Genomic DNA, 16,040 nt, shown 5'->3' on the forward strand with positions numbered 1-16,040 from the left:
TTGACATTATTTTTTTCTTTTCTAATCAAATCACGATATAAATTAGACAATTTACCCCTTTTATTATCTGTGAGATACTTTGTTTTGTTGTAACAAAACTGTCGTAATAAAATATTACAATGTTTAGTTCTTTCTTTTTCTAATCAAATCTAAATAAAGTCGTAATAAAAAGTTAATGGGCCAAATGATATGGCACTTTGAATAATTAGCCCATTTAAAATATTTTTTAAAAAAAGTGTTATTGAAAATGCAAGACCTATTTGAGTTTTCAAAAAATATTGCTATTACAATAATTTTTAATAGTTTAGTTTTAAGAGAAAAGGTTTTTAGAATAATCATGACTATTTGAGTTGCTAAAGAATGATGCCACTGGCATTATTGTTTCGTGTCTAGTTAAATCATAAATAGAATCTAAATACAAAATTGTTGACCAAAATGCATAGCCGCTCGATGGTGGATATATGGTATGCATTGCGCACCGACCACTTTTATTTCACAGACAAGCTGATACCCGTCGATCTGCAGCTGGGTGGGCTTAAAACCGCCACCGGAAATCGAAACCGAGCCTTATCCACTGTGCCATCCTCTCTAATTAAAAAGTAATTACATTGAAATGTTTTTTTCCTTTATTTATCAGTCATAAATAAAATCTGACTTGAAAATTAATACCCAAAATAATACACCCTTAGATAGTTATAAAATTTAGATTTAAAGAATAATGACTAATAAGTTTATTTTAGAGTATCAATTTCCAGACGACGTTTCCTCGTCTTTTGGGTTAGGTCCGAAATTCCGTGTCTATTGAGTTGAAGATATGAATCACTCAACCCCTAAGTGGATGGTTGCAATTCCCAATATTTTTACTTTATGAAGATCAAACCTCATATCTATGACTAATAGGGTGAATTTTCTTTATCCTGGTATAAGCTCTGATGTTTATTTTCCTTGAAATTTCTTTCATAAAGATAATTTATACTAAGCAATGGTAATAGTTAGTTAATACTTTTCACTATCTAAAATAACAAGTTCAGAGGTCAACAGTTGCATTAAAAGAAATAATATTTTACATCTCGTTAAACTAAATATTTTTATGGCAAAATAAAAAATAATATTAGTAAATTGGTTGAATAGCCTTTGAGAAATAATTCAAAGAGTTTACTTCGTTTAGAAAATTATAAATCTCTGCCTATCATAAAAATCCTTTCTAACCGTTTGATATACTTTAATAAGCAAATTTATAGTTACAAGGGGAAAAAACACTCATATAATTCAAAGACTTGGAGCAATATAGTCATACGCCATAATTTCGTCAAAATTGACATTTTTCCGTAAAACTGTCCCTTAGTATTGTTTCCATAAAGGTAATTTACAAGTTTTCGGTTTTTTTCAAAACTAGTACTAGTATTTCAATAACATTTTTGTTTTTTCCTCGCTTAAATCATAATTGCCACCCCAATGCGCAGACTTTTCTCTTTTTGGTTAAGAATTCTAGAAATACATATTAAGGGCGGTCTTTACACAACACCCTTTAATTGCAAATAAATACTACCATAGCGATGATTTTTCAACGAGTAAAAAATAAAACCAGCGGACAGCATCCCCAGGCAACCAGTCAAAGGGGGAATCGGTTAGCTAAGTGCAAACGCTGTTCGTTAAGCACTTTTTTCAGAAGGAGGCTAAATTTTTTGAGAAGCTTAAATACTTTAAATAAAAAGTTAAATAAAGAATGAAATATAATTTTCATCAAATTTAATAATTAAGTTTTAAACCATTCTAAATAAAATAAAAAAAATTTCACATATAAGAAAATTTTTGAATATTTTGTTGGAAATAATAAACAATCACAAAAGAAATTGCTATAAAAATGAAATTTCTATAAATATATATTGTTTTAATTCTTTTATTTTTAATTCCGTAAAGTTTTTTGCCATCTCGAAAGATTAATTTATAACACCTCTTTTTTCAGAGGCATCTAATCGAAATTTTGCCGTATAATAAAGTAGTTTTACTTTCTGCAAAATGGTAGGAAAATTTGAAAAATATAACATGAAAAGATTACTGTCAAAGAAAATATTCCTAAAAAAAGGCCTTTTGTTGTCTTATTTATATTTCCAACAAAACTTTCTTTTGAGAATTCTATATTTACTACAGCATAGTTTAAATAACAACAATAAAAAAATATACAAAGTAAGAAAAAATGTAGGATAATAGAAAGGAAATGCTGCATATTTGTTTTCATAATTAATTCGTTAAAATTTTATAAAGAATCAAAAATACAATTATTTAACATCGAATCATTCATAAAAAAAATCAAATAAACTATAAATTCTATTTTAAGAGTTTCATAGATAAGTTTCAATGCCTTAATCAAAATACTTACACGTACATAAATTATTTTGACATCATTATATACATTTATGTAGATAAAAAAACACTATAGTATGAAATATCAATTAAAAACCTTATGAAATATCTTCATTTTGGAAAATTCAGTTAGTTGAAATTTTGAAAAATTAATTTTATTGAAATAAAATTGAACAGAAACTATAACTAAAAATCGTCTAAAAATCAATACAAATCTTTTCCATGTTTATAAATTCCACAATATAAAAACTAAAGTTTCCAGTTTGGAAAATTCATTTAATTGAAATAACTATGACTAAAACTCGCCTGGTGTTTAATTTTAGTCTAATTAAATTTTTAACATTATGGTAAAATACAAATTTAAATGATAATTTAAAAAATTACAACTAAATTAATCGAACGTATTATTTTCAATGATCTTGTTAAAAAAAAGTAGAGCTTTGACAATAACGTAAATCCAATTATAATATAAAGTTGTATTATAATAGCTTTAAAAAATATTTAAATGTATGTTTTTATTTAGCGATATTATTTTTATTGTTCCTTTAAAAATATTTTACATTTCAAAAATCCAATACTTCCCTATAGTACACTAACAACTTTCAAAAACGATTTTAATATTTTAAATAAATTTTTTATTACTTGTTTTAGAACATTAGTTTTAAAAAAGTAATAATTTTATAGTTACTTAAAAGTAAGACATAATATTGTCAAAAATAAAGCCCCCCTCCCCGAAGAAAAAAAACTATCTCAATATTTCTTTCTATTTTTTTTTAAATTTGGAAATAAGTTTTTAAAGAGTTAAAACGGTAAAAAAATGTATTAAGTTAAAAAAAATTATTAAATTATGAAAGAGCTTAAAGTTAAAATAGTTTAAAAAAATTTTAAAAGCGAAACACAAAAACGTTAGAAAAATTATTTTTAAATATTTTTACATTCCTAGTTCGAAGCATCGAATTAAAAAATAATTACAAAATATGCAAAATATCATAATAATAACAAAACGCAAGAAAAAATAAGGAAAAAAAAACAATCTTATACATAATTACTTACCCCTATCCAACGGGATAGAGAAAATAACTGTCCGAACTTGACAGGCGAGATTTAATTTTCACCAAAGAATCGCGCCAATTACAAGTATTCTGAATTGAAACATAATAAAGGCTATTTCGTAGCATAAACTCCGCGCCACAGGGCATTCGTCCCATCATGCTGCTATTTCTCCAATTTGAAACGAAGAGCTCTGAGAATCAGCTGTTTAATTCTACTATGTTGCGACGCATGCGCTACGCAGGTCAATGACCCCGAAAAAGCAGTGGATGCAAAATTCTATCGTTTTTTGCATTGAAGGCTAATACAAATACTACTTTTTATTTCGATAAAAACCTCTTTTCGCTTTCTTCCATTAAAAATCTTAGATTTTTGCAGGTCTTGACACCGTTTCATTCTAACGGAACCGAATTTTTCCTCTTTTATTTGTTTACTTTTTGTTATTATTTTCAACCTCGCTTTCCACTGCTTACCTAATTTGCACACGCACGAACCGTCGAAAACCGGTTTTTGAAAGTGAATGGAAAAAAAAAGGGTTTTGCGCTTCGTTGTTCTTCAAATTTATTTGTTTTTGTTATTTTAATGGAATTGTTTTATTAGTCAAGTGCAGTTTTAATTTATTTTTATTTTTGAAACAGGGAAATAGGAGGAAATTTCAAAGGTTAGGAAAAAATTTTCATTGTTTTTGTTTTTAAAACTGTTTTTCTTCGTCTTTTTATTAAGAGATGTTATACTTTTAATTAACATGTTATTTTAAATTATGCGGAAGTGTTATACGTAAAACAATATTTGCTCCAAAACCAGAATTTGTTTTTCTTTTATAAGTTCTCTGTCTTTTTTTGTTTATTTTTTTCATATTTATTTTCTTTATTTATGTTTTTTTTTTTAATTTTTATTCATTAATTTTTTTATTATTTTTTTAATAAGTATTTTTATCCTTCTTTAATTGTTTTATTTAATTTATACTATTTTTGCAGTAATTAGGAAAAAAAAGTTAATTAGTTTCATTGTATAATTAGTTGTAAAATAATAATTATAATAATATACAGGCCAATTTGTATTCATAGAGATAGGACGCTCACGCATAATAAAGGCGAGCTCAGATTCGAGAGCCAAATTCAATTAATGTTGGACTAGCTGTTAATTATTTTCAGAGTTTTCCTTCCTTCAAAACGAAATGGAGGCTCACTCCCACAACATCCAGTTGTCAGCCAGAATGGTCATGGAGGAGAAAGTTCCATGATTTTCAGACCAACGGTATGAATGTTGGCGATTTGGTCAGAATTGTGCACCGGCCGCTTTTACTTCTATGACAAGTTGGTGCTCATTTATATGAAGCTGGGTGAGTATTGAGTCACCGTCAAAAATAAAATAATGCCATTGCGGCTTACCAGTATTAAAATTATCTAAAATAATTAATGTCTCAAAAACTCTTGTCTTCTGAGTTGTTTTCAAAACTGCAAGGTAACTATGTTGAATAACGACGCGCATCGACTATATGCATCAATGCACATTACCGGTGATAAAATAAAATAAAATCATAAGTTTAAAACGTTATTGTATCTTAACACATGTTCTAAAACACCGGTCGGACAGCGGCTATTTTTCAGAACGAATTTAAAATTGGAACTTATATGTTCATGCAGCTTTTAGAGGGAAAATGATTTTTTCCCCTTTAAATCGTGGAAACACAGTAGTGGGCACATATAAAAAGAAAAAAAAAACGTGGTATAGGGCCTGCGGGCATAGGGCTGGGGAGCCCAACTTAGGGTTTGTTTCCGGTTTAGACAAATTCGTATTCTGCTTCCATCTTGTTACTTGTCACACTGTTGATCTTTAAAATCTGAACAGTAGTAAACGGATACAACTTAGAATCCTTTGCCATCGGACTAACCGTGGGAGGTTTTCCTTTTGTAACCAAATGCTTTTTTTTTTTTCAAATTTACATGAAATCCTAAAAATATGTATATTGCTAGTTTATTAAATATCGGTACATTTGAACGAAAGAAAAATTTGCATTTAGTTTGTAAATCCATAGACGTGATTAAAATAATCATTTGTGGAACAAAAACTACAGGAGTAATATTAATGCTATTAAATGTTTACTTAAATCAAATGAACATTTAAAAAGTTATTAAATAGAAAAGTTATATACGTGTGAGAAACACACACTTTCTAAACTTTATAAAACTTATATCGTTAAAAAAACAGCTTATTTTAGCATTTTAAAACGTATAGTTAATTGCGTAATGAAATGTAAAATAATTCCTTATTTCCCGTGTATTTTCTTTCATTATAGATAATTCAATGCGATCGAAATAACATATATTCCTCAACATTATGAGAAAAATTAACATTATATATTATTGCATGTCACGTTTTCAATACTTTGTTTCCAAAGTATTTTGTCTCTAATACATTATTTTATTTATCGAAGACGAATATATACATTAATTTTCCCACTACATCTATTTAACTATCGATCTGGGTTTCACATTATCTATGTGAACTAAAAATTGGATTTCTCGTCTTCCAATCATGTCATATTTACTGGATCATGCGTGACAGTGACGAGATATCTCGTTTACTATGTCACGTTTTCCATACTTTGTTTCAAAGTATTTTGTCTCTAATTCATTAATATATTTGTCGAAGATGAATATATACATTATTTTTCCCACTACATTTATTTAACTATCGATCTGTGCTTCACACTATCTATGCGAACTAAAGATTAGATTTCTCGTCTTCCAATCATGTTATATTTACTGGACCATGCGAAAGTTATGAGATATCTCTTTTACTATGTCACGTTTTCCATACTTTGTTTCAAAGTATTTTGTCTCTAATACATTATTTTATTTATCGAAGACGAATATATACATTATTTTTCCCACTACATCTATTCAACTATCGATCTGTGTTTCACACTATCTATGTGAAGAAAAGATTAGATTTCTCGTCTTCCAATCATGTCATATATACTGAAACATGCGTGACAGTGACGAGATATCTCGTTTACTATGTCACGTTTTCCATACTTTTGTGAGCAAGAGGCTCTTCAAAACCGCGAGGAATGCGCTGAAAAAAATACGAGAAGATATGAGATAAAATATGAGAAGAGTATTAAAATCAGCACGACTAAACTTTCTCTCTTTATTATTTGCAATCGAGAACAATAAATAAATAAAGTTTTTTAAAAAATAGATAAATTATTTTCCCCACGTATGCTAGCCGAAGGGTTTCTTTAACCTTATTACAACGATGATTGCAAATGGAGGAAATAGACTGGTTTCGGAAAGAAATTACCACTCTAAGAAAAGATTCACTTTTCAAGCCAGGAGGCTCAGATGAAAATGAGCTTAACCCACTTCTAACTTCAAGGCAATAGAAAGTAAAAACTCTATTGAAAGAGAGAGTTTGTAAGATGAAAAGGTCAATAGAAATAAGCATTTTTTACTTCCTCATATTTATCGCTATTGGCACAATTAGGTGTTTTTATTTTTTTGTTTGGAGTGAAGATTATTTAGAACACTTTCGTCATTTTTTATGACGTCTGGAAAACTTAGATGTCGTTTTGCTCTTGATTATTATTTTTTTTTTTTTATGTAATTTTCCTGTGACGCATTTGCATTTGTTTTTACTAGTGGCGGCGCCATTTTCCCTGTCAAGAGCACAGATCTGATGAAAACGCATTTTCAAAAAAATGCAATTTACGAAAAAATGAACTTGTTCTATGAAAAAGCTATGAAAAATAAAGTCTATAAATTATCTAAGAAAAAATGAAATCTAAAATTATCTATAGAAAATTATTTTTTCTATGAAAAATCTATGTTCAATGAAAAATTAATGTCTATAATTATCTATGAAAAATTAATTCTTCTTTCAAAAATCGATGTTCCAGGAAAAATTAATTATATTTCTAATAATAAAAATTAATTATAAAAATAAAGTCTATATATTATCTAAGAAAAAAAATAAAATCTAAAATTATCGATGGAAAATTACTTTTTCTATGAAAAAATTATGTTCTATGAGAAATTAATGTTTATAATTATCAATGAAAAATTATGTTCAATGAAAAATTAATGTTTATAATTATCTATGAAAAATTCATTGCTCTATGAAAAATCTAGGTTCTGGGAAAAATTAATTATAATTCTCTATGAAAAATCTATGATCAATAAAAAGTTAACATCTATAATTATCTGTGAAAAATTAAATATTCTATGAAAAATCTACGTTCTAGGTAAAATTAATTTCTATATTTCTCGGTAAATTTCTCTATATTCTATGAAATTTCTCTATATTCTATGAAATTTCTCTATATTCTATGAAATGTCTATAATTATCTATGAAAAATTAGTGAGTGAAATTTCACGAGTGAAATTTCTACTAGTTTACAATACAATAGAATTTCCACTAGTTAGAAACTCTTGACTACACTTTTACTACAAATGCTCTTGAAACGCTGTTTTGAACGATTTGAAGATACGGCATTTTATTGATTTGTCCCATGTCCTCCGTATGTATCTTAATTGAAATAATTGGTAAAAATTGGTTAATTTGAAATAATTGGTAAAAAGATTAATAAAAGTAGACTTTCATGATTTATAATTTGCAATTGATTTTAGTTTATTAACATGTGCTTATTATCCAAATTATAAAATAAGCAACGTTATTTTCTGTTGATTTTCTTTTTTTTTCTTCTACTTTTGGATGAATTTTCCGGAAAATTAAAAAACAACTTTTAAATAATAAATCGACAAACATTACGATAGTTTTTAATTTATTACATACATTCACTTTCATACTAAATGAATATAATTTCCTAGAATACTCTCGGCTTTAAATATACCCGCTGAACAAACAACGATTACTTCCTATATGTCGCAATAGCTGTTGCAACGGAAAACGAAATTAAAACTGATATTTTAACCAAAAACACTAAAAAAATATGTTTAAAATAAAAAAAATAAACACAGAGATGAGACTTCTTTTATCAGGTCCTTGACCTAACCCATCATTTACTTTCAAGTTCTTTTAAATCGCAAACAGATAAATAACAAAATCCGATAAAATAAAGGATTAAACGAACTTCTAATGCGTCAACGCGTTTGATATTCGATTAGTAATTTCTCAATAACTTTCTACTGGAGTGAACGGTATTGTCGCGTGCTGCTCAAATTTTCCTTCTTTTATTTATTTATTTTTTTCCCTTCAGGTACGGAAGTGAGTGTGTCGGTCGTTCAACCTAAAGCTTTTTCGACCTAGTTGGCACAGTGCCCAAAATGGCACCTGCCGCACGCTAAGGACGTGCATAACGGTCTCGGCTTTCCTAAAAAACAATTCCGGATAGAATAAAAAGACTGATTTGGATATTTGAACACCAGACGATTTTTAATCATAGTAAAAGTTCACATTTGTTTACATAAATTGGTTTTTCAAAATGGAAGCTTCATTTTCAAAATTTAGAATTGTTTTCAAGCATGGAAAATATAAAAAATAACGATTTGTTTATTTGAATACTAGACGATTTTTAGGCTTGGAAAAGAATTTAATTTTTATTCAATTCGATCAATTTTTCCAAAATGGAAGCTTTATTTTCATAAATTTGAATTGTTTTCAAAACATGTATAATTTAATAAAGAATGATATCCTAAAAAAGTATGTATTTAAAAGTATGTATTTAGTATGTATTTCAACACCTGACGTCATAGTATGATTTTTCGTCATAGGAGTTCAATTTCATTTAAATTAAATTAATTTTTTCCAAATGAAACCTTTATTTTTATAGTTTAGAATTATTTTCTAAACATGAAAAAAATAAAAAAAATATTTGGATATCAAAATACCATATCATATTTAGCCTAATAAGCGTTACATTTAATTCTAATTAAATGAATTTTCCAAATGGAATCTTTATTTTCATAGTTTGGAAAACATGGTTGACAACTGGAAACAAATAATAAGAAAAAAAGATTCGAGTAAAAATATAAAATAAAATCGAGAAAAAAAACTATTCTAAACTAAATTGTGATTAAAACTGAGCTAAATTAATCACATCTTATTTCACTTTGAAAATAATATTATTACAATTAATTCTTTTTATGTCATTAAAAAATAGTTATATAGCCATTTTGTATGCATTTTTTTATAATTTGTATGGTTTTTAAACATTTTCAAAAGCTTTAAGAAGTTGATTATTCTATTTTTTTTTTAGTTAACTCTATTTTCTATATTAGCAATGCTAGTATTTGAAATCACAAAAAGACGTTTTTTAATACTTTGAAAAGTATATTTTCAGAATAATGATCTGATTTCAATAAATTAAAATGAAATTCAATTCTTACATTAAATATCACTTTACATAATAAAAATTATATAAACAGTATTTTTTCTCGAATCTAAGTACGAGTGCAGTTTTAGATTTCTAATATTGTAGGATAGACTAAGTTTTTTTTTTCTCTTTCTTTCTGCGAAAAAATCTGACGATAATTTATTCTTAGATATTAAATTAAAACACATCCTTCAACGTTATGTGTTGGTATATATCATAATGTCATAATTAATATCTCAACACATAATGGGCAAAATATAATCTAATAAATAACCCGAAATTTAAGACACTAATTAGACTAGCATTCTAAAAAATAAGTAAAAGAAAAATAAAGAAAAAACTTTCCACCATCAAAATGACGTCACAAAACTTTCAATCCATTAATTGCTGGTATGTTTTTAATATACCATATTTATAGCAAAGATTTAAAGAGAAAGCGTTATAGCGAAAGTGTAAAGCAAGCGTATAAAAAACTCATAAAGAGAAAGCCTTGTTCTTAACTTTCGTTTCGAATCAACTTTAACTTCTTGTCACGTCATCTTCTTTTTCATGTTTCGTCCTACTTTTTATCGTCTGCATTTTTTCCCCTTACTCTCTTAATATCATCTCATTTCTGCGAAATGAGTTAAATTGGCAACAGCCCATTGAAACAAAACGATGTTTAGTATGCCTAATCTAAGTAACCGTCTGCATCGAGTCTTGACTTTGATAAAGAACTTTGGCGATAGCAATTTTTTTTTCCTACTTTTTAATTGAAATTTGAAATATCGGATTATTGTATTATACTTCGTTTTTTGGCAACAGTATTAAATATAAAAAAAATTAACTCACTGAAATTCTTTTGACCAGCAATACTGAAATCTTTTTAGTTTATTTTTGTCGTTTCTAAGTATAAGTAGCATACAGCAATGTATGGAAACTGATATATTTATTAGAAATAAGCAATGATGATATTATGTGCCTTATTTTAAGTGGAACTAGCAATAGTATATAATTTGTTTTTACATTATTTAGTCTTTTTAAAAGTTGAATCAATTCTCTTGACGTTAATTTTAAAAAAAATTTTATTAAAGAAATCTTATCGTTATTAATTTTTCCTTTTTGAATTGAAATTTGAATGTCGTACAACAATTCCCATTTTAGCTTTATTCAAGGGGAAACAACATAGTAAAATTTTCTAAAAATGAAAAAGAATTTATTGCATTATTCTATAGTTTATTATTATTAGATTATGGTAACAAAATATTGAACGAAATATCGTAAAAATTTAAAAGTTATAGGTTAATAGTCGAGCACTACGCAGGACGCGCTGTGATATCTAAGAACATGTGAACTTGTGCTCTCAGTTGATTAATGTATTTGCTCACTATTAAAACATTTTAGTAAAATACTATCATTTTAACTTATTTTATGTCATTTTTTAAACACTGCCATTTTGTGAAGAAAGCAAATTCTCTCTTTAGAATCCGCGTGCAACGAAAACAACATTCAAGTAGTTTAAGAATAATAAAACCGGAATCAAATTTGGATGACTTTTTTTAACTTATACTGCAAGTTAGGGAGAATAAAGAAAATAAGTTATTAAACATTGTATTATATAAGTTCTATTTTCTTTTTTTTTTTAAATTTTTAAATTTGTAACATGATAAAGTTAAGATTAAAATATGTACTTTCAATAAAATAGCTAAAATGATAGTATTTTACAAAAATGTTTTGGTAGGAGTGAAACATATCCATTAATCAAATTCTTCATGCATGTCACAGTGCCTCCTACGTCGCACGCCGCGCTCGGACAATTATGCTGTAACTTTCACATTTTTGCGAAAATGAATGCAATATAAATGTACAATAATATATACAATAATTCTAACAGGATAAACTATCGAAAAATCCAGTATTTTATTTTTTCAAAAAAATTATTGTGTTTTTTCCTTTAAAAAGTACCCCGATTTATTAGAATTTAGCTACTGCAAAGATCTTTTGAATTGAAACTAACAATAACAATAAGTCTTTTTTTTCACCTGTTTTAAACTGAAATTATCAATACCAAAATTTTACATATTGATTTAAACTAAGTAATAATGATAAAATTACAGTGAAACCTCCAGGAAAGTTCACCTCTGTATAGCGACCTTTTCTATTTACCACCAATTTTGGGAAGCACGGAATATTTTTCGGACTTAATGTTGAAAAAAACATTAAAGAGAGATCATCAAAACTTCCCTCAGCGACCGGGCAAACCTCTACACCAAATGCGGAAATGGTCAAATAATGGAACATAAAGAAATATCAAAATAAAAAATATTAACAAAACAAATGAATAGATTTAAATGTATTCCAAATATTTGTAAATGGATGAAACGGATTCTTGAACCATTCTTACACCAAATTCTGGATTTAATGAAAAACAGAAAATAGTTGGAATCAATGTCGGAAATTGCCCGATACCTAGTGACATATTTAAAAATTTACCTTCAAATCAGGCCCATTTTTTTTTTTTTTTAAATTGAGAATGGTTGCTCTAGAGAGGTTTCACTGTATATGTCTTGTTATAATAATATGTCTTATGCGTATTAAACTGGTTATTGAAGCATTCTTACACTAAATACCCGATTTAATTAAAAACAAAAAATAGTTGGAATCAATGTGGGAAATTGCCCGATATCTAATGACATATTTAAAAATTTACCTTCAAATCAGGCCCATTTAAAAAAAAAAATTGAGAATGGTTGCTCTAGAGAGGTTTCACTGTATATGTCTTACTATAATAATATGTCTTATGCGTATTAAACTGGTTCTTGAAGCATTCTTACACTAAATACTCGATTTAATAAAAAACAGAAAATAGTTGGAATCAATGTGGGAAACTGCCCGATACCTAGTGGCATATTTAAAAATTTACTTTCAAATCAGGACCATTAAAAAAAAAATTTCTCACAGCCTTCACCTATTTCCGCGTTACCCAAATTTTAAAATTTCACCCCTTCAGTTTTTTAACCCTTTAAATGTCAACATCCTCTATATAACGGGGATACATCAAAAATGAAAGGTGTTAGGGTAGGTGGGTAATTTCCGGGTCCTTTGCACTCAAATCTTCCCCCACCAAGTAGAAAGGGAAAAAATAGTCAAAAAATATAACGGGGCACTGTTAACCCGGAATTACTAAGAAGGGGAAGGGTAGGAAAAAACAGATGTAGAAGATAGCAGATGGTATAGCGGTACTACTGATCGAGTTTTCTTTCACCCCCTTTCAAATTATGTTTTTTCTTAATATTTTTTTCAAGGACGGGGGTTCACAGGTCAGTGGGAAAACTTTTCTCCGGGTCAAAGACCCGAGTTATTTGTCCTAGTATCTCTTGGCGATCCCCTCAATTTTGCCAGGTGGTGTACAGCGCGTGCGTGAAATAAAAGTAGGTCAAACATAAAGTCGATTTTTAATTTTTTTTACTATAGTAGGCGTCTGTTGAAAAATCAACTTATAAGTTGAAAGATTGCTTTTTAAGAAAGTAGAAAAGGAAATGGTTTATAAATAGCTTCTTAAGAAACGCGTTTATATGAAAAGAAATTCTTGGAAGAAAATATATAAATACTTTTACTTGTCGTTATGTTTTATTAGCTATATTTAAAAGATGTCAAATTATACAATTTTATTAAAGACATAAGAATTGGGATACAGTGGAAAAGTTAACTTAGCTTATTATACTTACGGATGAATATTTGGTATATTTATAATCATTTATTTAATTAAATCCTATAGTTCTTAACAGCAGTTATTATTTTATGATAATTTAACGTCACTTCTTTGAATGGATATATTTCTATTTCATATTTTTTAAATCTTTGACGCAACAATTTATGCAATTCATATATTAATTTCGTAATATTCATTATTTTTTTACACGAGCCTACTAAGTTTTAGGTTCGTTGGAATGGGCCCAGATACTTTTAAGCTATTAAAAAATTACTTTACAAAAGGTTCATTTTTCATTAAATTATTTTAGGTGGCTTTAAATGAAGCCAAATAGTTTATAAAATCCATCGTTGGTTAATTGACCCATCCTAAAATATACCAGACTAAATAAAAAAAATACTGGAAACTCTTTCAATTAGCCTGGGGCGTTGTGAGCGACGGCAACAATTGCAAAGAGCCGGATATTTCAATCAGCCTACGATAAATATATTAAAACACTATATGTCCACCGGTGGTTCATAGTATAGAGTATTCACCTTCCAATTAGGTAAACCCGGGTTCGATTCCCAGCTGTGACTTGTTGATACAAATTCTGCTCCCAGATCGCATTGACCACAGTGCTGGAGTAAAATATCCTCAGTGGTAAATGGCTCATGGGTTAGAATTCCCTTGCTGTCGAGCTAACCGTGGAGGGTTTTCGTGGTTTTCCTCTCCATGTAACGCAAACGAGGGTTAGTTCCCTCAAAAAGTCTTCCACGAAAGCTAGTTTTTCCAAATGCTTGATCCAGTTAAGTCGTCTATTTAACACCGGCATATTTTTGTTTTTTTACAACCATCGTTGAACAGTCGATCCAATTTTTGGGTTTACGACTACTAATGTTCAACGCAGTAACCTTGTAATTTTGAACTCAATCCAGAAGACAAGGGCACTCCTGGATCAAATATTGGGAGATATTTGCCTTCGTGGAGGACTTTTTAAGGGAACTAACGCGCATTTGCGTTACATGCGGAATTTGTATCGACTGGGATTCGAACCCGGTTCGCGTCATTGGAAGGCGAGCGCTCTATCCCCTGAGCCATCGCGACTCACCCCAAGTACAAAATAAAATAATCTTTTTAATATGCTGTGCGCAAAGTCGTAATGTTTTTAATATATTGTGGGCAAGAAGGAAAGTTATTTAAACAGTTATAAATTTATCACCAGCAAAAAATAAAATTGATTTCTTTTTCAAAGGAATTTTGTCTTCGTGAAAAACAAGTTTGGAAACTGATATTTCAGAAGAAGATGAATTGAGTTGAAAGAAAGTCAAAAATGGCTACGAGCAAGTAGCTTAAAATAACACGAAAACAGAGGTGACAAGCATACTTGAATGAAGTTTTCCTTTTATATTTTCTTTCAGCTATTTATACTCGGTGAAAGCGACAAGGAGATAACGTTGTGTAATTGTGCAATAATATTATGCAATGTGCTTGAAGCATTTAATTTGTATTAACTTTACAAGGGATCTTCTTTTAAACAAACATCGTCAGAAAAGTAAATTAAAATTCCCGTAATCGTAATGGAGTTAGCTGCAGCAACCTTAATAATGTAATAGACTGAACTGTACCCTACACTGTTCGAATTTTTATTCTGAAATTACGATAAAATAATCAGCAGCATTTTGTCCATCCAATTAACCATAAAATTTTCGGTTAAAAGCAAGTTTTATTTTTACGGTTTTTTAATCATTTGCAACTAGCATGGTTTCAAAACCACAAAAAAAATTAGCTTCACATTCGAGCTGCGGTTTTGGTTAGATAACGGGCATTGGAGTTAGGTTGAGTTGCGTTTTGTCAATAGAATCATGGAATGTAATTTAATTACTTTGTCTGATTTATTTCCATTTTATTATTTTTATGCCTGTAAACACAGAGTTAGAATAGTTATTGATTATTATTTTCTAAATTAAAATAAGCAAGTTTTAAGGAAATTTGCGCTTTGTTTCAATTTTAGTTCAGAAAGTGAGACAAATGCGCGTTTTTGCCGCAATGAAAGTGGTAAATAAAATGACTTTAATTCCAATCGTGCATTACTAAGTTAATATTAACTTAGTAAAAACAAGGTTCGCACACTCCTTAGAAAAAATTTAAAGTGGTAGCAAATAAAATTCATTTCCATAAATCTGTGTTCGATGACACTCTTAATATTTTTAAATAAACAAGTTTAACAAACATGTTTAATAAACATGTTTCGACATGTTTAAATAAACATGTTTAAATAAAATAATAGGCATTTTTAAATAAACAAGTCTACTTTAATTTAAGCTAATAAAATTAAATTTGCGATATGTATATAGCATTGTCGACATAACGAAACCACTTTTTATTTTTTAAGGTCCGTATGACCCTTTAAAAAAATATTCTTTTTTCAGATTCTATGAAAATGTTAATAGAGTATAAGTCGGTGTCAAACATTCAAAAAATTAAAAAAAGAGTCGGAGTTAAACCATTTCAATCTCCAGAGTCGGAGTCCGACTCCGGAGCTTTGTATAATGTCCATTTGACACAAATGGGAAACCGGTGTCCCTTTTATATATTTTTTTTCTGACGCTCTAA

At 28.4% G+C, this 16,040-nt stretch overlaps 1 protein-coding gene across 2 annotated transcripts in view; it reads right to left on the reverse strand.

Moving 5' to 3' along the window:
* Positions 1-16,040, reverse strand: part of LOC107455863 (hormone receptor 4) — a 58,610-nt gene that overhangs the window by 36,931 nt on the left and 5,639 nt on the right. The window contains exon 1 of one of the 2 annotated variants that reach the window (XM_043041217.2): positions 3,418-3,800. The exons of the other annotated variant lie outside the window; for it this stretch is intronic. The gene's annotated coding sequence lies outside the window, so the exon portion shown is untranslated. Of the gene's footprint in view, positions 1-3,417; positions 3,801-16,040 lie in introns of those variants that run through there. 2 annotated transcript variants of the gene reach the window in all.

Source organism: Parasteatoda tepidariorum, chromosome 12 (assembly GCF_982258835.1).
Source record: "Parasteatoda tepidariorum strain Cologne lab strain chromosome 12, Ptep-v5.0, whole genome shotgun sequence".
In the NCBI taxonomy this organism is placed as follows: Eukaryota; Metazoa; Arthropoda; class Arachnida; order Araneae; family Theridiidae; genus Parasteatoda; species Parasteatoda tepidariorum.